Here is a 27,215-nt window from a genome sequence, read left to right on the forward strand (position 1 = left end):
CCTTATCAATATTGAAAGAGATATTGCAAGGAGCTTTATTACAACATCGCCCGTGGATGCATTTCGAGATTTGAAGGAACGACACGCTTTATTGTGATTATGTGATAGTTATGTTTTTTTTGCACTTTTTAAAATCGTATATTTTATTATTTACTTTGATTTCATTTTTAATTTGTTATTTCATATAAATATAGAACTATGAATATTTGATGTTATCATTTATATTTTTTGAAATAAACAAATAATAAAGGTAAAATTATATATATACCTTAAAACTGTTAAAAAGATTCGGCCTCTGTTGAGATATAGTTCTGGCTCCGTCCCTCCAATCCATCCATGGTTTCTCATGGCTACTTCGACAGATTTGTTGCAGCTGCATGCAAGACGTTCCAAGGTCATGCCCAACCTTTCTGGATGGAGATTGGAGGCTGCAGTTTTGTTTGCAGTAAACTAGTACATTGATCGGAACTTGTAGGTTTTAGAGATGGAGACGGATTCGATGCTTCTTGTCAACTCCTTCGTGCAGCATCGGCTCTATGACTCCCAGCTTGCGAAATTTGGTAATTGGGATCTTGTTCTGAGCCTCCATGCTATCAAAAGTCGTCTTTAATCATGTGTTGAGGGAGAGTAACAATGTGGCTAATTCGCTTGTGAAGTTTGTTAGTGTGGATGCAACTTCTTTTTCATTTATTCAAATGTTTGTTTTTGGTATTAAAAATCATATTTTGCAAGATCTTTTGTTTATCGATAAGAATTTGGTGTATTATTTTTCTCTTTCCACGGTCTAAGTTTGGGATCTCTTAAATATTTATAATATTACTTTCAGTTTATTAACAAATATTTATTGTATTATTAAGTATATTTTTCCATAGGTTTAAGAAACTTTAGACATTTTTGTATTTGAATTTATGCTAAGCGGAAAACGAAACATTTTATAAATCAGTTAGAAAAGTGATGTAAAGAAAGTTATAGAATGATGCATAAGTTAAAGAAGTTAGATGCGTACCCAAAGATAAAAGAGGATTTCTACAGTCTTTCACTCTCCAGTGGTGTTATCACTATCGTATCCTCCATTGTTATGATATTGCTCTTCTTCTCCGAGCTCCGTAAGTTTCTTTTCTCTTCACACTTATTTCGATCTGTTATCTTCTTATTCAATTTAAAATAAAATTGGTCTTGTTGATCATCTGAGTTAGTTGATCTGTTTCCCTCAACATTCTTTTCTTTCTTCGATTGGGGAAAAAAATCTTTTCTCATTTTTGCGGTCTTTGTTCTAGGATTATACGTGCACCCTGCGATTCAAACAAAGCTTGTGGTTGACACTTCAAGAGGGGATACTCTACGCATCAATGTAATTTTAACTTCAAATTTTCTTAAGATTCTTCTGCATCCATGTTTCATTTCGATTTACCATTTCATTGTTGTATGTTAATCCAGATATTCTGCATTACCAAAATTGAGTATAACTATTTCATTACGCATCTTTATAATGATTCATTTTCAGTTTTATTCATAGTACGGCGATATGGGTCCTCTAATTTCTTAATGCTCCTTTTGGATTTGAAAGTACAGTTTGATGTCACATTTCCTGCTGTTGCATGCTCAATTCTCAGCCTTGATGCAATGGACATAAGCGGAGAGCAACACCTTGATGTTGTATGTATTGCAAGGTTCATACATGTACATCACTAAATGTGGTGTTGCTGCTAAAAGTCACAATTCCATTTATTTTTATCTAATTTGCAGAAACATGACATAGTAAAGAAATGGTTAGATGCACATGGCAATGTCATAGAAGTGAGACCAGGTGGGATTGGTATTCTGAAGGTTAGCTGTATGATAACATTTCTTGAAGTTGATTTCTTAGTTCCCCTTCTGCTCCTAATTATTTTTGCTCCGCACAGATTGAAAAGCCTTTACAGAGGCACGGTGGCAGGCTGGGGCATAATGAGACGTACTGCGGTTCATGCTATGGTGCAGAAGAGGTATGACTTATCTATCAAGTTTCCATCCGCTAGCTCACTGTAATAGAAACCAGTCTATCAGGTGCATAGATTTGACTTTGTTTTTATAGATCCCATACCTCATCCTGTTAATCCTAATAATCATTGTTCTGTTGTAATTTGCCTAAATATAATATAAACATTTGCTTAGTAGCATTTACTTGTTATTGTTCATTTCTTTCTTTTCTTTGGGCTATTTCCTTAATATCTTTTGTTTTGGTTGTTGCTTATTCTGGACTGAAGAGGCAGCTGATTGGGTCAGTATTTAGATGACGAATAATCATTGAAACCAGTCCAGTTATAGGAAGTATTATATTTTTGCTCCAGGTGTATTTGCTTTTCGTGCTTAGCATTCTTTTCATTTCCATCTCGAAGGCTGATGATCAATGTTGCAACTCCTGTGAGGATGTACGTGATGCGTCAGAAACAAAGGTTGGGCTTTGTCAAATCCAGATATGATTGATCAGGTCTGTCTGCATCAAAACTTAACTCTATCCTTTTTTAGGACACTTCAATTAGAATGAGGCACGCATAGCCACAATATAAAATATTGATTTTTCCTTTATTATATTTGATATTGAAAATCATGCTCATACTTCATTTTTTTGTTTTGGTAAGCTACATAGTATACATTCAAACCTCTTTTCACCTCCTGATAATGCCTATAGAGTATTGACTCAATTCCAGATCCAACTCCCTGAAAGCCTCCATTTTGACAGCCAAGATGGCAAGGGGAGTTATTTCTCTAAAATTAGGTAATTGACGTGGGACTTTTCACATGTAGACATTGTTACGGAGATATGATCCTTCAAAGATCATCCAAAGAAATGGAAAACTTAGAAAAATCGAACATGCCCGTATTTGACACATACATCTGATACTCGCACCCAAAAATCCTATTAACATAGCTTCTCAGCGAATTAAAGGGCTTGATTCCTTTAATTTTTCAATTATCTTAAAGATAAATCTTTATATGTTATCTTATATGAGAACAACTTCCAATAGGGTTTTTGTTTTATAGTAATTGAAAGTATTAGCTGTTGATTGTTGATACCGGCAAAATATATGCAGGTTTGCAATTTGCCTTGACCAATATCCTAGGAGGCAACTGAGTATGCTTTTCCAAGTGTAGTAGTAGTAGTAGTAGTAGTTATTGCTTTCTGGTTAGCTCATCTAAAAATTGTCTGTTTACCCCTAGTGTTTTTCTTTTACCAACTGAGCTACATGACTTAATTTTATGCTCTGGTTTATGTCTTGATTTGTACTTTCTAGTTTCTGTTGTTCAGTGCAAGAGAGAGGGTTTTCTTCAGAAGATTAAGGATGAAGAGGGTGAAGGGTGTAACATATATGGCTCTTTAGAAGTTAATAAGGTGGCTGGGAATTTTCATTTTGCACCAGGGAAAAGCTTTGAGGAATCAAATATTCACATACATGATTGGAAAACATTTCAAAAAGAAAGTTTTAATGCAAAACGTAACCCTGTCGTTTTCATTTTTTGTGTGCGCCTTATATGGAAAAAGATTATATAATCTAATCATGCTTCATGAACATTTGATACAGTTAAGTCACAAGATCAATATATTATCTTTTGGAGATTCTTTCCCTGGTGTGATGAATCCCCTTGATGGGTACTTACTAACTTCTACTTAACTGCAGCTGGATTTTGCTAAATATTTCTTACAATTTGCATTCTTCACATTCTTTCCTTCTAAATTTTAGTGTTCAATGGATGCAAAAAGAACCAATTGGGATGTACCAGTACTTTATCAAGGTTTGATTTCTTGTAATTTATATCTCCGATTTCTATCAGCTATCACATCTATCTCGTAATTTAAGACAGGACATTACCTTTGGATCTTGGCTATTTGACTATGAGGACCCTTTTTTATTCCTTTAGTCTGTTAGTGCATGTTATCAAATTTATTGAAGAACCATTTGCATTTTGAAATGCTAGTGACACTAGCAAACAGATTACAGATCCATAAAGATAAAAATGAGAACCTACTTAGATTTTTTATTTAGCATGGTTGAATTTTGATTTTTCAAATATAAGCTAAACTTCCATGTGTTAAGTCTTCTCCTAGAAAGCAAGAGAGAATGATGAATTCAATTAGATTGAGGAGCAAGAATTATTACTAATTTTGTAACCTCTTCAATGGATGCATGGATTTTTCCTTTTTTGTATTTGATGCATATGACATTTCTTGTTTCTGAATTCTGAGTGAGCTTTAAATAAGAAAGGGTCTTTTAGTTTGATGGATTTTCAATATTGTCTATCTTGTAGGTTGTACCTACCATGTATTCAGATGTTAGCGGACACACTATCGAATCGAATCAAGTATGGCTAGAACTTGCAGAAGCTTTGACTGGCCCTATTCTTTTACTTAGTCTAGAGGATTAATGCATGAGATTTTCTATTACAGTTTTCTGTAACTGAGCATTACAAGGGTGCAGATATAGGCTTTCTCGATACCCCCACAGGAGTTTTCTTCATTTATGACCTTTCTCCAATCAAGGTTGGTTTCTCTTCCGCTTTTAGTTTTTTTTTCCCCTGGTGGAAAAGCCTTTCGTTTATCAAGTTGTTTCAATTCCGAGTCCTGGTAATCTTGTGAGCTTATATTTCAACTTTGTTTTGTAGGTGACTTTCACAGAGCAGCATGTCTCATTCTTGCACTTCCTAACAAATGTTTGTGCCATAGTTGGAGGTAATGGTCCTTTTGCACTTCACTGTTGATTATATATCTCTTCTAATCCAACACATAATATACGGTACCGCAGGTGTTGCGGGAATAACATGGTCACAGAGCAATGAAAAGGAAGATGGTCATAGGTAAAATCAGCTGATGATTGATGCCAGCTATTAGCTTGAAATTTGGTGCTGTTGGGGAAAATTGAAGGTAAATGCAGAAAACCCTGTCCTGTTCACTTATTAGCGATTGAAATTTTGTTCACACAATTCTCCTTTATACTCTAACTGAATTGATTCATTCATTTATTTTTATAGTTAATTTGAAAGATGGCCCATTATATTAAATATATACTGTCATTAAAAAAATAATTCAACAAACAAGTACCAAAATTATAACATGTGATTCTTTTATTATTAAAAATTTAAAAAAATTATTATAATTTTATTTTTATTTTTATTAGTAATATAGAAAATAATATTTTATTAATCAATTAAGTTTTAATTCGACTCATGATTGTGGCATCAACCTAAAAATAGTAGAAAAGTTAATTATATGTTATTCTAAAATGTCAGTAATGTGTCAATCCTTATGCAATGCTTGAGATGAGAAAAACTCTAAATAGTAAAACAAATCGTTTGAGGCTCTGTACTCTTATGTATGGACTATATTTGATAAAGCATTAAATAGAAAATGTGAATTAAACGATTTTAGTGATTAATAGATTTAATGTTATTATTTAAAATTTTAAAATAATTGAGATATTTTTAACAAGTAATATCTTGGATTTACCCTATAAAAAAATTAAACGGAGAAGAATTCCAATTCAAATATTAAAACATCTCAAATCCAGCCTTGGAGTTATTTTTAACGTAAGTCGACCCATAATCATAATTATATTAGGGTATATATGCGCAGGGATAAATAAAATTTGACTGTAGATACTCAATTTGTCCGGGGTTATGTCGGAGCAGACCCGAAGCAATGACAACCTAACCCGACCCCAAACCAATTGAAGGCCCAACTCAAGCCCAACGACCCAGCAAAGCAGCATCCAAGCCTTTAGTCTGTGAAGTCCTGGAAAACTGAAAAAATGGTTATCGGGAGTTTAAAAAAACTGTAAATGGGGTGAGGGTCGGTTTTAAAAGATTAACCACCAGAGATTAGGGGGGAGATCAGATTATCAACCATCAGAAATCACACAGAGAAGGGGAGCAATTAATCGAGAGCAAAAAAAAAACGAACACAAGAAAAAGTGAGAATTATCGGAGAGAAATACCAGCAATTATCCAAAGCAATCACCAGAAGAACCAGTGACCACAGACAAAACGAAAAAAAGAACGAGAGAGGATTAGGAATTCACCAGAAGAACGAGGAACCATTGATCATTTTTGTCGAAAAGCAATTAATTGAACAATATAAACCAAGGTATTTCTCCCTTCGTGTTTAAGGAACAAAACAAGTGTAAAAAGGGAATTCCCTTTCGTTTATATACAAGGAGTGATACAAGGCTTTCATGATTTTTTGTTCTTTCATTTCAAAAGGCAGATCACGCAAGTAACTAAGCTTCAAGAGGTATTCAACCATTTTCATAATTCAGTAACGATTTTTCATTATTATTCAAAGCATGCTCGAACTAAATAAAATTAAAATAGGCATAGAGAAAGGATCTACATTACCTGTTTGGTTAAGTGGTCTCGCTGCCGATTAGAGATGATCGAGATGTTGTTGTCGTTAGTAGTTAGAAGATAGAGAGGTTGAAGCGTCTCGGTTTGCTCAGGTTAGGCCTAGGATTCTCTCGTTCTCTGGGAGTGAAGGTCAAAGCTTTAGCTTTAAAGGGGTTATTTGGCTTTTTTAGTTTGGTTTAGGGTCGATCAGAGTAAAATAGGAGGCTGATTTATGGCCATAGCGGCGATTGGGGGTTAGCTCTCGTCTCGGTCGAGGAAGAGAGGAAGTAGGGTCGAGGTTTAGTCCAACATCGAGTCTAGGTGGCCGTTAGGTTTTTGGTCATACTGGGTAGCGAACAGAGTAAGGGTGGCCACCGATTTACGGTGGTCGGTGTGGTGAATGCCATGACTATGGTGGTTGAAGGAGAGAAGAGGCGCTGTATGGTGTTGAAGGAGAGAAGCGGCTCTGTTTGTTGGTTATGGGTTTAGCCTGCGTGGGTGGAGAGAAGACGAATGAATTGCAAAGTTTAGAATTAGGTTATGATTGATATTTTAGTTAGATTTTATATTAAAGAATTTGGGTTAATTAATTTTCAGCCATCTAAATTTTAGTATAATTTGCTCTCGTGCCCTTGTACTTTAGCCGTATGTTTACACATTAGTCACCTTTAGGACTGCATTTGAATTCTGCCATTCTGTAATTGTCCTGATTTCGTTGTTTTCCCAATTTTAGTTTTAGTTGTAATTTTTTAGATTGTTTATGTTAAATCCTCTATATTTATGCGTATTTTTATTTAAGTCCCTAGTTTATTTTTGATTTGTATGCTAGATTTTACATTTATTTAATTTAGCCACTTTTTAATATGTACGTATATATTTTAATTTATAGTTTAGCATGTCATGTTTTTGTTTTTATATTTAAGTCACATTTGTACAAAATACGTTCATATGCATGGTTTATATATTTTTTAATTAAAAATATATGTATAATTTTTTGTATGTCACGTTGTATGATATTTTTAATTTTGTTTAATTAATTTTGGCATGACATCATTTTTTGCATAATTCGCATGATAACCTCATTTGCATAACTCGACATATTACATAATTGGATTAAGGGTAATACACTTTTAAATACACTTTTAATTTAAAATTGTTTTAAGTGGGTTGTCATAACGTATTTGAGGTCCACTTTTAATGATTTTTAAAATAAAAGTGTATCCCATTAGTGACGCCTAAAAATTGATCCATCACTTTAAAATTTGGGAATGGAAGAAAAAGAAATGTTTGACTATTTAAATTTATCGAGAAAAGGTTGTTATAGCTTTTAAGATATGGTCTCGATATTTGTAAATAATCGAACATTCTTTATTTTTCTAAAACGACTTGGTAATTTTAATTTAATTTATTTGAGTGCTTTTGAACATTATTAAATTTACATTTTTGTTTTATGGGATCAAAAATCAAATTAAGTTCGAATTTGTAAAGTTCATTGCAAAGACATTAATTAATCGACTAGGTACCGTTTTAGGGCGTTGTGGGGTGCTAATCCTTCCCTGCACGTAACCGACTCCCGAACTCAGATTTTGGTAACGCAGACCTTAATTTGTTATTTTAATTAAAATTAATTTTTATTTAAAATAACAAACATTTTTGGGTGCCCAATCACACCCTAATCAAATATTGGTGGCGACTCTTTGAACTGTATTTTTTCGATCATAAAGGAAATCTAAAATTTTTCGAAACGAGAGGCTTTTAAATCGCATTTCTTTTTAAATTAAAAATCAATTGAAATAGGTAAATTAAAAATTAATATGGTTTTTAAAATCTCACTTTTTAAGAAAAAATCGTTTTGACTGCTTGGCGACTCTACTGATGACTTTTTTTAGAGAGTCAGGCCGATAGTCGATTAATTAATTGTCTTTGCAATTGAAAATTATATATTCGTTTTAATTTGGTTTTTGATCCCTTGTTTGGTTTTTAATAAGTTTTGTTTGTATTTTGATTTTTTTAAATTTAATTCGATTAACTAATAAATAGTTGTACTGATTTGTTTGCTAATGGTTTCAGATTAATTGTGTGAACTTAGGAAATTTTGAGTGTCTTTATTGTGTGTGTTTTCGCTTTTCCTCACACACTGCAGAGCTACATTTTCATGACATGAGCTAAAACCCCGCTCCGTCGAAATTAAGTAGGAGTGAGAGACTATGTCCTCGTGTGGTTTTCACCTCCGTATGGGATAGTGGATCGCTCCTGGAGCTCACGCCTTATGGTCCTCGTGATGGTAATCACCTCCGCATGGATATAAAGAGGTGTGTTCCCTCGAAATTGAACTCGATCCCCTAAAGCCTGTGATGGGCCAAGATTAAGGGTTCGGCAACCCAAGGGGCACCGACAAGGACAATTCGAGAACCTATTACTTTAGAACCCAACCCAACATATAGTGAACATAGAGCCTGAATTTAGGTCGAGCCTAACCCAAACTTTAAGAGTCCCGTGAGGAGGGTATACAAGGAAAAGCTTTTTGAGTCATTTATTTTCACTTTTCGAATAAATACATGCGAACTAGAAATCATGCGGTTAGGTTTATTTGTCAAGCAAGCATGCGAATTAGATATCATGCGGTTAGGGTTTTAATGTTCAAACAAAGCATGGGGGTAGATATGTGTTGGGTAGGATCTACTAAAGCATGATTGGGTAGCCAGCATGTGAGGGTAGGTTTTATTTAATGATTATGATGCTTATTATTGATATTATATACACTAACCCATTTTTGTTCTATGTCTATTTTATTTTGATTTTATTGCATTCGCATCTTCATGTCATCACAAGGTGTTAATTCGCAAGTGATTGACTAATAAGAAGGCTGGACATATTGAGACAAGAAATTCTTAACCATGTAGTCAAAATCAGGAGGTTCAAAGATGTTCAAATGATCCATGAAGTAGGACATCTGATGAATGAAGAAATCTGAAGCTGATTGAAGACTTCCTTTAAAGGAGTGAAGGCCAAGATATTTCCTCAAAAGATAGATACAGTTATACCAAGGACAAGAAGACCCTTCACAAAGACATGAAGACCACTTCGTATTGAAAGTAAAAATAGAGACCTCAAGATTCAATTTAAGGACATCTGGCGTCATCAAAGGTGATAAAATACGGTGACAACTTTGGGTGCAATGTTAGATTCCATGAAGAGTACGGCTCAAGGAAACGAAGGAATGAATAATCACATTTATATTTTGACTACATGGTGTATTGAATTCTTGTTGTCTAAATGAAGGTTGTTCTATGGTGGTCACTTTTGGAATTAACACCTTGTGCATTTGCATTCTTATTAGCTTCAATTTATTTTGCTATTATTGCTTTTTGTCCTTTTTGTTATCTCATTTGTACTAACTTGATTCTATATTGTTTTTTCTCTTTGTCCGCATTGCATGATCATGACATATTCAAAAGGTGTTGGTTTGTGAGTGATCATCATAGTAAAAGGTTTTCATGACGACAAGGGGTTTCATGATCAAACAGACTATAACACAGTCAAGAAATGGCATCCTGAGAAAGCTTTGAAAATAGTGGAGAGTTGTACACATAAAGATCATATGTCTGACGAAGAGCACAATGAGATAAGAGAGATAAAATAGCAAATGTCCAAGATGATGGATAGAATAGATGTTTTGTCCAAAGAAGAGAGATTTTTACAAAAGAAAATAAAGAACTCAATGAAAACAATCTTGAGGTGTCAGATAAGCAAGGGTCTACTTTAGAATCTGTTGATTCTAGTCAGTATGAGAAATCACGCACAATCATTGTTCGTATCAACAAGTTGTTAGGAAATGCCAAGGAAATAGTGGCAACTATAGAAGTTCAGAATGATGAAAAGAAGACATGCAGTCATAACTCGTTGATGTTTGATAGTTTACTTCCAACATCAGGGGAAATAAAAATGGAAACTCCAATTCAACCCAAGTTGAGAGGTGGCTTTCATTGTGATTCCATCCCAATATCATATAAGGAATTGTATGATGAACTGTTAGAAGCCCGAGAAGTGGCCCCACATTATGTGAAACCTTTGCAGCCTTCATATCCAAGTTAGTATGATGTCAATGTTTGTTGTGAATATCATGCTGGAGTTCAAGGACATTCTATTGAGAATTGTTCTACTTTCAAACGTCGAGTCCCAACTTCTTCTAGATCATGGAGTATTGGAGTTTGAATTAAAAGGACAACCTAGTTTAAAAACGGATTATCCTGTTGAGCTTGAACCAAAAGTGACCAAAGTTAAGGGTATCAGTGAGGACATTTAGGAAGAAAATTGTTTGTCAAAATACGAAACTCTTATTCGTCATTTAAGGAGTGAAAATGATAAATTGAGTAGAGAGATGGAAGCCAACGAGATGATTTTCAAAGGATCAGTCAAGCTTTTAAATTTGCTGGTATAGGAAATATTCCAGATGAGTGGATAACAGGAGTCGTTAAACTGAAGAATGACGCTGAACAGTGGAGAAGGAATTGCAATATGCACGAAGGTTGAGCCGAGAAGTTTTCTCATGATTTACAGATTGCAGAAAAAAGACGCAATATAGCTGTTGATAATTTGGGAAGATATCAGGCCGAAAATCAGATGCTGAATAGGTCCATTGTCAATATGGAAATTTCATATCAACGCCACAAGAGGGAGAATGACGCTGAGTTAGAATCCGTTAGAGCCAAGAACAAGAATTTGATGAAGATTGTGGATGATTGTAATGATCTTATGCAAGAGCTTCATAACCACAATGACTTTCTTACAAGGAAGATTCAGCAGCAGTGTCTGCAGCTCAGAGAATCGACACTCAAGATAGAGAAAAATGACAAAGTCATGAAAGAAGTTATGACCTAAGCAAGCAATGTGGCTTAGAAATGGGTTGATTTAGCTGGTTTTGCAAGAGAATTGAAGCAGATTGACAACTCGACCCCCGAGCATGAGTGGAAATTAAATTGGCTTTTGAATGAGATAGAAAAATTTAGATTGAAAGTTGTCTGTTATACGTAAAGTTTGTTTGATGTATCGAGACCTTTGTGTTCAATGAAAGTTATTTTAAGATGGTCACTCTGGAATGACACCTTTTGTATTTGCATTTGGCATTTGCATTACATGAATTTTTTAAGCATTTTACATGCATTAATTATAAAAACAGAAATAATTTATGGAATGAATGTGACAGTAATCACAAGATCATCCATTCATACTACTTCCTCATCGTCATGAATAAGCAAATGGAAACAATGGAGCAATCTCATAAGGGATCACAAGATCAGTTGCAAGAGCAGTTAGTCGGGTCACAACAAGATACGAGGAATCAAGCATCGGTTCTTTACAAGGCGTATCGAATCAAATGATCCAGGTACTGGTACCACAGGCTGCTGGTAAAGAGAAAATAGAGGATAAAGGAAATCAATCTCATCAGACTGGTACATCAAGAGTGATAATTTGCCCTGGAGCATCTAACTCAGACCTAGGGATGAGCCTCGTCAATTTTGAGCAATTTGAAGACAAATTCAGATGGTTGAATGAAGCCATTGAAGATATAAAGATTGTTAATGCCCCTCACAAGGAGTTAGAAGCTAGAGTACTCAGTTTGGTCCCTGATTTGGTCATCCCACATGAATTTAGGGTGCCTAATTTTGAGAAATATAATGGCACTAGTTGTCCCATAATTCATCTAAAGATGTTTTGTAGAAAGATGGAATTGTACCTAAATAATGACAATCTGTTGATTCATTACTTCCATGATAGTCTTGCTGGGCCAGCTGTAGTATGGTATAACCATTTAAACAAAGAACAGATCAAGACGTGGGTCAATCTAGCTGATACTTTTCTGGGGTAATATCAATATGTTAAAGGCTTAGCCCCAAAACGTCATGACCTTCAAAGGATAAGAATGAAAGCTACTGAGAGCTTTAAAGAATATGCCCTAAGATGGAGATGAGTGGCAGCACAAGTTCAACCTCCTTTGTTAGAAGAAAAAATATCATATATGTTTCACGATTCTCTTCCAGCTCATTTCTTTGAGTTAATGCTGGGAAAGTCGACGAATAACTTCAATGATCTTATGATAGTTGGGGAGTTAATTGAGGATGCAATCAACAAAGTAAACTTGAAAGACACTTCCAAACGTCCAACTGATAAAAAGGAAAACGCTGATGAGGTGAATGAATGTCACATCCATAGCTCCGACAACCGTAAACGAAAAGGGGCAACAGGTCACTCGAGTCATCCAAAGAAAGTCCCAAGATTGAAAAATGCTTTGAAAGTGTTCCAAACTCCTATCTCAGATCTATATCCCCATTTGATTGAAGGTCAATACCTCACATCGAGGCCAGTGAAAGTGCAACCAGACCCTTCTGCTCACAGCTATGATCAAGATAATGTCTGTGATTTCCACTTGGGGGCATTGGGACATTCTACGGGAAACTGTAGGCCGCTGTTAAAGGAGATAGAGATGCTTGTGGCAAATGGGACGTTAACAGAGGAATTGGTGGAACAGTGGATGACGAGCTTGAGTGGGGAATCAAAGAACAATATGTAATATCCGTTTGAGTTAAGTGCCACGGCATTAGATGGGTAATGGGGCATCCTAGGTAGGAAGAGATCATTTCATTCTATCATGAAGCTTTATTCCATTTTCAATATCATGTTTGAACTTGTTTTTCATCCTTTATCAGTTTTTTGTAATGATATTTAAATAAATTCATGCTACTTTAAAGATGGTGAGCATTGAATTAAATTTGCGATTTGAAATTATTTGAATATCAACTGAATTAAAAAACTCTATAAATGGTCAGAGTTATTGTTCTTTGACAAAGTGACATGATTGAAACCTGATAAAACAAGGACCCTGGACCTTACCCCCAGAATATACAATCGAACACCATACCGTTTCTTACAGGATATAACCTTCTCCTATTATAAGGGAATGAACAAAAGGCTTGGTATCAGGTATGTATAGGAGCGGACAACATGAGGCATCTTTTGTGTATAATGTTACAAAACCGACTAGATTTCACTTCTGTTGATGATGTTCAATGATGATTATGATCTTTACGGATGGAATAGTCGAGTAGATGAGTCTAGTTTAGGTCAGTTGCTTGAGAATTGAACTCTAACGATGAGATTTTCTAACTTTCAACAACACCTAGACTATGACAGGTTCTTCTTGACAAGCTTAAGAAATTGGATCTGTATACCCAGATTATAATATTATATGTATACAATAAAGCTTGAGCTATCCCTCTAGAGCAATTGGTTAAACGCCCCGGCTTTATGGATAGAATTCAACTACCCTGATAAAGGTGATTATATTATATGTATACAATAAAGCTGAGCTATTCTGCTAAGGCAATTAGTTATAGAGGAAACTCGAAAGCCCTGGCTTTATGAATAGATTATATTCAAACCATGACCTTGATCGGGTACTTGGCAATTCGGTGTATGCTCCACTGTGATTGTCAAGTCAAAGACTTTGTGATGAGATGAACCCTTCAGCTAGCCTAATAAAGGTAAATTACAATAAAGTTGATTTCAGCTAGCCAGGCAATGGCAAATTAAATCAATTTTATGAATAAGAAGTTTCGGTAAATATGGACTAAGGGAGCTAAGGAACACCTGTTATAGTCAATATCACACGAGCACTCAGGAATTTCATTTTTAGACCGATATTTCTGTACTACCTTTGTTAGAGGAGTCTACGAAGCTTGAACAAATGGAAGATTTCAGAGGACTGAAATAGAATTGTTCTAGAAAGTCTAGTGATTAATTATGCAAGTTGCGTCATTTTGTCCGTATCCGATTAAAATACCAAGCCGAGAAAGAGGTGCATGTTAAAATGTTCACGAAGACCGAGAAAGAAATGAAATTTTGGTGGCTGAAACCTTATAAAATAAGAAGCCAACCTGAAGCCTCCTCAACTTTTGACACTTGTCAAAGAGTTATAACCTTGAAAACGTTAAAGAGTTATTGATTCTTTTGATATTCTGTGAACTCAGGGTTATAATTTGATTCGATTGTGAGTCTGAATTAAAGGGCAATTTTTTATAAAATTCTTTCATTTTTTGATCCCTAAAATAAGAAAAAGGGAAAAATATTTTCAAACAGGACAGTCTCAAGTGTAAAAGGTTCTTGAAGTTTGTGAGACTCATTATGCCTCTATTGGAGAAAATGAATAAGCGATGCCAGAATATGAAGCATTCCACAATCTTGAAGCAAATGGTCCAAGATAACAGAATGAATGAAGAATAAAACTTATAACATTTCCTTGTGATGTTGTCAATTACCCATCAAGAAAGTGATGATCTCATTATTCAAAAGGGGCACATATTACAGCTTGTATAAAATGCAAGACATTTTGTTAGAAGAATTGATTACTTCTTAAGTGTTTATGAAAATGTGAAGAGACACCCTCAAACTACTTTACAACACTACTGTGTAGTGACACGAGAATGAGAACATTCAAGTTATGATATGTTGGGCATGAAGAAATCCATGAGTACCCACTTTGGGGCATGACCAGAAACCCAGATCATGTTGGGATGATAAGATTTAGACCAAGAAGATATTGAGAATGAGTCTCACAACTTGAAGTGTCAGGGGCAGACCGTGAATTTGAGTAGAGCTTACCTTGTAAAGCAAACCAACCGAGCATCAATCAATGGCAGAGTCCTGATAGAACAACTCAGAAAGCGTAATTGAGCTAAGGAAGGAAATGGGCAACATAGTCATATTTCTGACCATAGCAAGAAGTTAAGAGAGAAAACAATTTCTCTGAAATGAAGATAGAAAACGAAGACGACAAGAAGATAGAAGAAGATCAGAAGGCTCTTAAAAAATGCAAGTTGGAAATTATGAGTTGTTATACGATATCTAAAGCAAACCCCGGAGAGGAATGATCAAGTAGAAGAAGACTAAGTTTGCCACTTTGAAGTTAAATGAAGATTGAATTGACATTCATGCATTCATGAGAACAACATTTGCATAAAAGAAAATGCATTACACTAATACATTTAATTACATTCTTGTTTCATGCATAAACACATGATTTTGATAGATCGTCCAATGAAAAGAGAAGATACAGGATGTTAAAATCCCGATAATTGAAAGAGGAAGCATTGCTTTGAAGCGGGGCACGTGGACCGACCATTAAGTCATTTTATGAAGTGAAATGAGAAGGATTTCTCATTAAAATATGAAATTTGAGATTTTGAAAAATAAGAAAGGTTTCTTACCTAGTAAACAATTTAAGTCCTTTGGGCCATCAGTAAGTCTTTCGAGCACGATGATTAAAAATCCTTCGGGTCATCTGTAAGCCTTTAGAGCAAGATGATAAGTCCTTCGGGCCATCCATAAGACCTTCGGGTAGGATGCTTTCACATGAATTTAAAAAATAAGAAAGTGATGTTTTAAGAAAATGAAACCTTTGAAAACTAAAAAGGTGATTTCCAAAATTTCGCACTTAGTAAGTCTTTCGAGCATGATGCTTAAGTCCTTCGGACCATTAGTAAGTCTTTCGAGTATGATGATTAAATCCTTCGGGTAATTTTTAAGCCTTCACGGAAGAGTAGTGAAGCAAATCCGTCAGTAAGTCTTTCGAGCATGATGATGAATCCTTTGGTCCATCAGTAAGTCTTTCGAGCATGATGATGAAATCCTTCGGGTCATCAGTAAGCCTTTCGAGCATGATGATTAAATCCTTCGGGTCATTTGTGAGTCTCTCGAGCAAGATGATAAATCCTTCGGGTAGGATATTTTCACACCAACGAGTACAAAGAAGTTGATCAATTGATTAAAAGGAAATGCACACGAGGAGTCATTAACCAATTCAAGGCCCTAGAAAGAAAGAGGTTCAGATGACAGTCGAGTCCAAGAAGATTTTCATATCTAGTTGTTGCGAGACAAGCTCCCGCAAGAGAAATGGATTCTCAAAGATTCTCTTAAATTCTAATTTTTTTGAGTATAATGTTTTTCAAATCTTCAAGCATTTTTCAGGTTTAACCCTCGAAGTTGAGCCTTCATGGAAGAATAGTGAACCAGAATCACACCAGAAGATTGTTCGAGTTCTACTCCCTGAAGCAAGAGGGAGCGAACCCGTAGACAGAAGATTGTTCGAGTTTTACTCCCTGAAGCGAGAGGGAGTGAACCCGTAGGCAGAAGATTGTTCGAGTTCTACTCCCCGAAGCAAGAGGGAGTGAACCCGTAGGCAAAAGATTGTTCGAGTTCTACACCCTGAAGCAAGAGGGAGCGAACCCGTAAGTAGAAGATTATTCGAGTTCTACGCTCTGAAGCAAAAGGGAGCGAACTCGTTTTTAGAAGATTGTTCGAGTTCCTTAATCCCTGAACAAGAGGGAGCAAACCCGTCATTTGAAGATTTTTCAAGTTTCATTTATCCCGAAGTAACAGTGGAGTGCTTTAATATTTTGAAGTTATCAGGACCGAACAAACTCGATCATCTTTTGAGCAAACCCGAAGCAATGGTAACCTAACCTGACCCCAAACAATTGAAGGCCCAACTCAAGCCCAACAACCCAGCAGAGCAGCATCCAAGCCTTCAGTCCGCGAAGTCCTGGAAAACTGAAAAAATGGTTATCGGGAGTTTAAAAAAACTGTAAATGGGGTGAGGGTCAGTTTTAAAAGATTAGCCACCAGAGATTAGGGGGAGATCAGATTATCAACCATCAGAAATCACACAGAGAAGGGGAGCAATTAACCGAGAGACAAAAAAAGCGAACACAGAGAAAAAGAGAGAATTATCAGAGAGAAATACCAATAATTATCCAAAGCAATCACCAGAAGAACCAGTGACCACAGACAAAATGAAAAAAAGAACGAGAGAGGATTAGGAATTCACCAGAAGAACGAGGAACCATTGACCATTTTTATCGAAAAGCAATTAACTAAACAATATAAACCAAGGGTATTTCTCCCTTCGTGTTTAAGGAACAAAACAAGTGTAAAAAGGGAATTCCCTTTCGTTTATATACAAGGAGTGATACAAGGCTTTCATGATTTTTTGTTCTTTCATTTCAAAAGGCATATCACGCAAGTAACTAAGTTTCAAGAGGTATTCAACCATTTTCATATTTCAGTAACGATTTTTCATTATTATTCAAAGCATGTTCGAACTAAATAAAATTAAAATAGGCATAGAGAAAGGATCTACATTACCTGTTTGGTTAAGTGGTCTCGCTGCCGATTAGAGATGATCGAGATGTTGTTTCGTTAGTAGTTAGAAGATAGAGAGGTTGAAGCGTCTCGGTTTCTCAGGTTAGGCCTAGGCTTCTTTCGTTCTCTGGGAGTGAAGGTCAAAGCTTTAGATTTAAAGGGCTTGTCTGGCTTTTTCAGTTTGGTTTAGGGTCGATCAGAGTAAAATAGGAGGTTGATTTATAGCCATAGGCGGCGATTGGGGGTTAACTCTCATCTCAGTCGAGGAAGAGAGGAAGTAGGGTCGAGGTTTAGTCCAACATCGAGTCTAGGTGGCCGTTAGGTTTTGGGTCATACTGGGTAGCGAACAGAGTAAGGGTGGCCACCGATTTACGGTGGCCGGTGTGGTGAATATCACGACTATGGTGGTTGAAGGAGAGAAGCGGCACTGTATGGTGGTTGAAGAAGAGAAGCGGCGTTGTTTGTTGGTTATGGGTTTAGGCTGTGTGGGTGGAGAGAAGACGAATGAATTGCAAAGTTTAGAATTAGGTATGATTGATATTTTAGTTAGATTTTATATTAAAGAATTTGGGTTAATTAATTTTCAGCCATCTAAATTTTAGTATAATTTGCTCTCGTGCCCTTGTACTTTAGCCGTATGTTTACACTTTAATCACCTTTAAGACTGCATTCGAATTCCGCCATTCTGTAATTGTCCTGATTTCGTTGTTTTCCCAATTTTAGTTTTAGTTGTAATTTTTAGATTGTTTATGTTAAATCCTCTATATTTATGCGTGTTTTTATTTAAGTCCCTAGTTTATTTTTTATTTGTATGCTAGATTTTACATTTATTTAATTTAGCCACTTTTTAATATGTACGTATATATTTTAATTTATAGTTTAGCATGTCATGTTTTTTTTTTATATTTAAGTCACATTTGTACAAAATGTTAATATGCATGGTTTATATATTTTTTTAATTAAAAATATATGTATAATTTTTTAATTAAAAATATATGTATAATTTTTTGTATGTCACGTTATATGATATTTTTAATTTTGTTTAATTAATTTTGGCATGACATCCTTTTTTGCATAATTCGCATGGTAACCTCATTTGCATAACTCGACATATTACATAATTGGATTAAGGGTAATACAATTTTAATTTAAAATTGTTTTAAGTGGGTTGTCATAATGCATTTGAGGTCCGCTTTTAATAATTTTAAAATAAAAGTGTATCCATTAGTGACGCCTAAAAATTGATCCATCACTTTAAAATTTGGGAATGAAAGAAAAAGAAATGTTCGACTATTTAAATTTATCGAGAAAAGGTTGTTATAGCTTTTAAGATCTGGTCTCGATATTTGTAAATAATCGAACATTCTTTATCTTTCTAAAACGACTTGGTAATTTTAATTTAATTTATTTGAGTGTTTTTGAACATTATTAAATTCACATTTTTGTTTTATGGGATCAAAAATTAAATTAAGTTCGAATTTGGAAAGTTCATTGCAAAGACATTAATTAATCGACTAGGTACCGTTTTAGGGCGTTGTGGGGGTGCTAATCCTTCCCGCACGTAACCGACTCCCGAACTCAGATTTTGGTAATGCAGACCTTAATTTGTTGTTTTAATTAAAATTAATTTTTTTAAAAATAACAAACATTTTTGGGTGCCCAATCACACCCTAATCAAAGATTGGTGGCGACTCTTTGAACCGTATTTTTTCGATCATAAAGGAAATCCAAAATTTTTCGAAACGAGAGGTTTTTAAATCGCATTTTTTTAAATTAAAAATCAATTGAAATAGATAAATTAAACATTAATATGATTTTTAAAATCTCACTTTTTGAGAAAAAATCGTTTCGACATTGACTCGACTAGAAAATTTTTATTTTTATTTCAAGTTACTTGAGTCAATTAGAATTATCGATTCGATTTTCGACTTTGAGTCAAGCTTAAATTTGGAAAGTTTGAATTACAAAAAAAATCTGAAAATTTGACTATATATTTTGATAGTTTTACGATTTAGTCACTTATTTCATTATTCATTCAATTCCTTCTTCATTTTAAGTTTATTTTTAATCAAATTTGAACCACATGCTCCTAAACAATTATAGAATACATATGTACTTTCAATTCCTCTTTTTGGTAACAAGATTTCTATTTTTTAACTTAGTGCCTTAATTTTTCATAATTTTCTTATTTCTTCAATTCATCCTTTATTTTAACGTTGATTTTATCAAATTTGAACTACATGCTCATATACGACTATAGAATACCTATGTAACATCAATTCTTATTTTTTTTTACTAAAAATGTACTCTCTTTTTTATTTAGACCCTTAACATTGTGTTTTACTCAATTTGGTAATTTGACTACAATTGTTTGCAAATTTTTTGTTCCCATCAATTTCTTAACTCTTTTATACTCTCATTAATATTTTACCCTCAAAATAAAGAAAAATATTATATTGTTAATATATTTTATAATTTTAGATTGTATTTGATATATTAAATAACATTATAATGTGAAAAATATGAAATATATATCTTATATAGTTAGAGAAAGTCAAAAAATTAGAATCAATCCTTACCATAAATACTATAAATAATTATAATAAATTAGCATTGAAACTCGAATAGCTCGAATTAAATTTCTTAAACTTGACTTGACTCGAAAAATTAAGTTCGATTTGTAAAATACGACTCGTCAACTCGAATAACTCAAATTATTTTTACTTGACTTGACTAAACTTGATCAAACGCTCACCCCTACTAATTTGATCAAATGAGTAGAGAACTTTAAATTAGTTTAATTAAATTTTATCTTTTAAATTTTAATTTAATTTAATATTTAATTAAAATCGAGTTTAATAAATTTAAATTAGTATATTTCTAGTTAATTTTATATAACTTTTTACTTGTATAGGTGAATACAAAAAATTTATACATGTTTTATGAAAACTCGATGTTGATAAAAATTTAATTTATTATCAATAATATGTAAAGCAAGTGATTAAAATTTTTCGGTTGATATTTTTCATTTTTTTCAAGTTGTGGGTTTGATACTACTTAGGAGCAAAATTCTCATTCTCCTACCGTAAGTAATAATTGTTAAAAAAAAGATTTCATTTGTTATTCTCTTTATATTAAGATGTGAAAAGAAATTAAGAACTCAATGAAAATTGAATTAAATAAGAAAAGAAAAGATAAAATCTTTGAATTAAATAAAAAAGAAAGATAAAATGAAAGTATAAAATAGTACACTTCATTCAATAAAAAAGTAAATTTAACCATATGAAGCCTATTTTAACTAATCGATTCAATCTAATTTTCTGAACTCAAACTCAGAAACCAGATGTTGATTAAAATTAACACAAAGAAGTCGAAACGCTGGATGTTTGAAAAAATTTCGAACGAGCGGGTGAGAAGCATGATTATGACGAAAGAATCACGCGTGCCTCCATGACCATGATTACTTGAAGAGTGCGTGTGCGTTTAGTTTATAAAGTGTAGATTATCATAATATAATATCATGTCACACATTATTAGAAATGTTATATTATTGTGTTTAATTTATTTAACAGGAATATAAGACTATAATATTTGTTTAAATTAATAAAAATTTATTTGAATATATATTTTATCAAATTATCCTTATTATATATTTATTTTTTTAACAAGTTAAATTCTAAATATTTAAATGAAAATATTTTTATAAAAGATTATAGAAAATATATAATTTTATTATTTTTAATTTATATATTTTCTTTAAAATTTTTAAATTCATAAAATTTATGTAATTTTTTTTACAAAATTTAAAAGATAAATAGGTTTAATGAAAGAGTATAATTTTATTTTAACCTTTGAACTTTATATAAAATTTTAATTATGAATTTTTTTTGTAAATCTAAAATAGTTTAAAAATAAATTTATAATTTAATATTCGTATAATTTTTTTATTCAACGATAGAAAAAGAATATTTTTTAATTTTTTTAAGAGTATTTTAATCCAAAACGTCAGGAAATAACAAATATCGAAGGGATTGAAAGAATCACATTTCTGATAATAAACCCCTAAAATATCACTGTTAGGAATGACTTTGGTCCAAACAAAAAAATTATATTTAAGAAAAAAATATCCCGTTAATCTCACAATCCTAGCCAAACGCTGCAATGCAAGAAAAAAAACCCACGGGCAGTTGGAAAGGAAAAGCGTTACCTTAAAGCAAAGCCACAGTGTTGTATAAGACATCACGAAATTTCTAGTAATTGACAGATTCATTGAATAAAGTTTAAAAAAATATTAGTAGATTTTACTTTACGCCGAGGGTACAAGTTTCACCATAGTTTGTGTAAATGGAGATATCAATTTAATACTTCAACGCTCCTGTCTTCATATTTTGGATTGGTATCAGCTGGATTTTAAGGTACCAAAGAAACAGACTTGTAACAAAGCTCGAGCCAATTTTGGGAATGAAACACCTTTCCGGGCACATAATGCTCATGAATCTATAGTTTGGTGTAGGATGCAAGGCTTCTGCATTGCATTTGTTCTCTTTCTATCATCATACGTTTTAATGGTATTTTCATGTGAACGGGAAAGAAATGAAATTAGGAAAGAATTCTTACAGAAGGAAAACTGACAACATTAATTGATTATAAACAGTAACATGTTCAGCAGGAGAAAACGAGCCGAACAACAAGGCTTACACTAGCACACAATGAATACTCAAAAAATACATGCCACTGCAACTCCCAAAAACACCGTTGCAGTTGGCTTTTACAAACAAATCTAAATACATGGAAAGAAACTCCTACCCACATTTACATAAAACGAAACCTAGGTTTTTCCTTTTAAGGCTTTTAGAATGGAATCCCAGTCGATCTCAGAAGGGTATTTCGACAACATGAATGTTTCAGAAGAACAATCAACTTCAGGCCATGGCTGTTCGTCAAAATCCGCGAACGTAAGATCTGATAAAGGTGAAGATACTCCCGAATCATCGCTGCTTTCGGATTGAACAGTAGACAAAGATGAGTTGTCCACCTTCACAGTCTTATCCTCGGGCTCCGACTCTGCCACGAGGCTTGGTTGTTCTTGCTTTTGTTCTCAACGGCCGCCTTGGATGACTTCTTCCTGTTTCCTTGCTTTGGGTTTTGTTCCAAGCTTTCACAAATTGCTTGAAGCTTAGCATCAACGGAAGAGGGCAAAGGCTTGTATTCACCGAAATCGCCTTCAACGTGGGAACCATGGTGTCGAAGGTTAGGGAAGTTGAGTCTCGCGAAGTCACCTCTTAGTTTATAAGCTGCTTTGTCGTAAGCCAAGGCTGCTTCCTCAGCTGTGTCGAAAGTGCCCAACCAAAGACGTGTGCGGTTCCTAGGTAAACGGATCTCAGCGACCCATTTTCCCCAGTGACGTTGCCTAACTCCTCTGTAAAGCTTGGGCTTTGGTTGCGTGCCATCTGCTTCATCGGAACAGGTTTGGGTCTAAGAAAGCTAACCATCTGGTTGCTCTTGCTGCTGAAGTTCTTGGGTTGGGGGATCTGGTCAAGGTAGCTTTGTTGACTGCTCTGGAGGTGTAATTGGACCTGGATCTGATGAATCTGAGCTTGTGACAAGCTATTTAACCCAATTGTTGAACCGGATTGAGGTTGCTGGTACTGCTGGAGAACTGAAAAGGAGTCCATCGGTGTGGAGTAACAACAACCATCTGTGTAGAAATTGGGCTGTGTTTGGGAAGAAGAGAAAGAAAGATTAGAAGAAGGAAGCCAAGAGGATGGGGAAGGAGGGGAAACACTTTTCATAAAAGGTTCAAGTGCTTCCATTAATCCTCCTCCGTACAAATCCGATTGATCTCCTCCGCTACAAAAGGAATCCATTGCAGCTGCCGCCACCCAGAAACTAAACAGGATTTAAACTAGGAAAAAGAAGACAACTGAGGAAGAAGAAAAGTAACCTGTTTCTTACCAAAATTTGAAGAACAGGTCTTGAACCCAGAAAGGATTAAAAAGGTTTTCTTTTTAAAAATAGACAATCCTCTGAAATCCAACTAAAAAAATTCAACTCTGAGGGATCAAAAATTACCCTCTAAGCTGATTTATCTACAAACAAAAAATGGGAAATTCTTAAAATTCAGTTTAAAAGGAGAAAGAATCTTAAAAAAAACTGGATCTCGATTCTGAAATCACCTGGCTTTTAAAGAAATCCTTGCCTCTAAGTTTGCCTTTTACCCTGTCTTAAGTAGTGAAAAAAAACAAACCCAAAAATCAGATTTTGATTCAAAGAACAGATGATTAACAGAAAGGGATTCAGAGAAGCGGGGTGTAATAGAAGAAAGGGGGGATGATTTTCAAAGAACAAAACCAGAACCACTCAAAGTGTTTAGACCTCACCAAAGAAAACGAATATTTCTCCCTTTTTTTCTCAGACTTTTGGTGTTATTGACTCTCAGCCTTTCTTGATTTCTCACCACCAGCTCCCTTCACATTTATATACTACTTTAGGTCCTTAATTAATTCTATTAATCACGTCTACTAATCATCATTAACCCTCTGTTTTAAGCTTTAACCTCTTCTGTTTTATTTTTATTTTTACTTTTATGTCCCCACTTCATTGTACTGATCTCTGGTTTCCTGACGTCAGATTCATTCAATCCATTGTCTACAACCACTAATGTATTGACGCGTGTTAAAGTCAACTTGGATTCGTGACACGTGTTCTTTTACTTACTGTGAGATACCATGCTATTTGTCATGGATTTAATGGTATGCGGTAGGTGTGCAAATCGGATACACGGATTTTAGTATCGAAATTTTCGGGTTAATGATTTATTGGCTCGTGTCTTGATTTAAATGTTACGGGTAGTTGGTAATCGGGGATCGGTAATCTGGTATCTAATACCTGATTTTTAATTTTTTATTTCCAAATTATTAATTTAAAAAAATATATACACAAATTTAAATGTTCGAAATTTCGAATTGCTTACTCTAATATCCGAACATAAAATTTAAAAATTCGAAATACAAAATATAATAATTTATAATATAAATAATTCATTATAATTTATATAACTATATATATATAAAAACTAACGGTATTCGGGTAACTGGGTACCCGAAAAATAGATTTTGTGACCCGGGAAATGTCGGGTCAAATACCCGACCCGGCCGGATAATTTTTTTTAAGAATTACCTGATTTTTTTAGATCAGGTAGGCGAGTCGGTGGATCGAATCAATCGGATCGGGTAATTTTACACCCCTAATCTGCAGAGTATGTTGACCATTAGCGCTTGCGTTCACACATTGAGTTATCATTTTAAATAAGAAATTTACTTTGTCTTCTTTATTTTAATGTTTATGATAATAATACTGAAATTTCGTTGGATAATGTTTTCTAAAATTAATTTTAGTTAAAATATTTGTTTTGTTCATAAAATTAATCTTAAACGAGTACAAATTTAAAAAAAATTACGTTGAACATAATAGTTTTAAATTAACTGTAAAAATTAAGATTTCTATTTTTTTTTTACATTGACTTTGAAAATAAATTATAATTTTACTCTTACTAGTGTATGTATTCTACTCAATTATATATTTAATTTTATTTTAATAATTGAATAATGACATATTAAAAAAATTTGTTACTTTTAATAATTTATTTTAATTATTTAAAATAAACAAAATTTATTATTTATATATTAAAATGTTAATAGTGATTTATATAAAATATATTTTTATTCTAATTATTATTATTTATTTGTACTTTATAGTTTTCTTATAATTTAAATTGATATAATTCATATATAATAATAATAATAATTTTTTAAAATTTATTATAGTTTAAATTAATATGATTCATATATATAAATATAAATATAATTTAAATGTTATGTTTTTAATTTAACATAATGAATATTTTAACTTTTTAAACCCAATTTTTAACATCAATCCAAACAATTAAATTTAAAGCTACATTTTTTTACTTTAAAAGTTCATCTGTAAGCACTTTTAAAATTCACTTTTAAAAATCTATATTAAACTGACCTTAAATATACAAGTATTTTTTTAATATGACATTCTTTTATTGAGTCTTTTAATTATAAGATAATATTTTGTTCTCTTGATTATTAAAAATTATAAAGTGATATATTGATTATATAATATTACTTTATTGAGTCTTTTAATTATTAAAAGTAATAAAGTAATCACCCTGACTATTTATATGTTCTAAACTCGTCATTTTCGTTAAAAATTGACATTTTAAGTTGGATTTTAACATGTTACTGCGATATGATAAAATTTGATCCCAAAATCTCAAATGATTATTATATCACAATCAACATGTTAACATTCAACTCAGATGACCATCATTTTTTAACGAAAAATGGTGAATTTAAAACTTATAATAGTCATGTAACCAATTTATAATTTTTAATAATTAAGAATTCAACAAAATAATATTTTATAATTTAAAGATAATCGTAACTTTTAATAGAATAAAGACCTAATAAAATAGTTTTTTATAGTCGAAATACTATTTGTGTACTTTACCATAATATTAATTATTCTAAATTTAAGTTTATTTTTAAATATGGATTATTTTATCGTTATATCCAAACTTTATTTATTATTATGGGTAATTTTATGGTTATCAATGTAATAATTATTTATAGAAATAAAATTTTAAAAAGTTTATTTAAGAAAATAATATTATTTTATACAAATGTATTCGTTTATGGTATCTTTCAGAATATACGTTTGACAAAATATGCCTTTATTAACATGATAGGAGGTTCGATCAAATTTTTTATTGTTTGTATTATTCAAAGTTAAAATAATAAAATTTAAAATAAAATTTAAATTTTATTAAAGAATGTGGCCATATATGGGTTAAAATGATACTATGTACATGGATACGAATCATACTGAGTTTTTTTTTTAATGAATCATACTGAGTTAGACAGTAATAATGTGGGTATAAATTTCGTCTCCAATCAATTAATAAATATAAAATTAAAGAATTATATTTAAATATTGTAAAAAATAATGTCTAAATAATACAAAATTTAAAAATCTCATTGTTAAACTTGTAGATTCTTGGTGAAATTTCTGAAAAATCACCGGTGATCGGTATATTTACTGATCTAACACCGATCAGATTATATTTTCCGATCTAACACCCGTAACAGTAAAGCGCGTCCCTTGCCCCGCGTTATATGATGATTTGGCGTCACGTGAGGTATAGCGCGCCCCTTGCACCGCGCTATACGCTGACATAGATAGCGCGGCCCCTGATCGCGCTATACGCCACGTAAGGGTATAGCGCGCTATATATGGTTATCTGACACGTGGGGTATACCGTAGTACAGGGGGCGTGCTATACCCATAATTACCCCTATACCCCGGACGCTTCACACCCCAATCCTCCCTATAAATACCCCCATCCTCAATCACTTTCATCACACCAAATTCTCTCAAATTCTCTCTCTGTTTAAGATATATTTTATAATATTTTTAATATTATGTATTTAATTTATTTAATTATTTTGCTTTATTTAATATTTTACTAATATAATTCTTTTGCAGATATATAATGGAAGATAGTCTACTTCGCTTGGATGTAAATCATATATCTCTACACTTTGCTGATACGGTAACATTTTAATTTAATTTAA

The 27,215-nt window shown here is 33.2% G+C and overlaps 2 pseudogenes; one reads left to right on the top strand and one right to left on the bottom strand.

The window, feature by feature from the left end:
• The first annotated feature begins 959 nt into the window (after nt 1-959).
• LOC120217011 lies at nt 960-4,737 on the top strand (annotated as a pseudogene).
• On the bottom strand, nt 3,957-24,005 carry LOC120216920 (annotated as a pseudogene).
• Between the last annotated feature and the right edge of the window lie 3,210 nt (nt 24,006-27,215).

This window comes from Hibiscus syriacus, unplaced genomic scaffold (assembly GCF_006381635.1).
Source record: "Hibiscus syriacus cultivar Baekdansim isolate YM2019G1 unplaced genomic scaffold, ASM638163v2 tig00110174_pilon, whole genome shotgun sequence".
NCBI lineage: Eukaryota > Viridiplantae > Streptophyta > Magnoliopsida > Malvales > Malvaceae > Hibiscus > Hibiscus syriacus.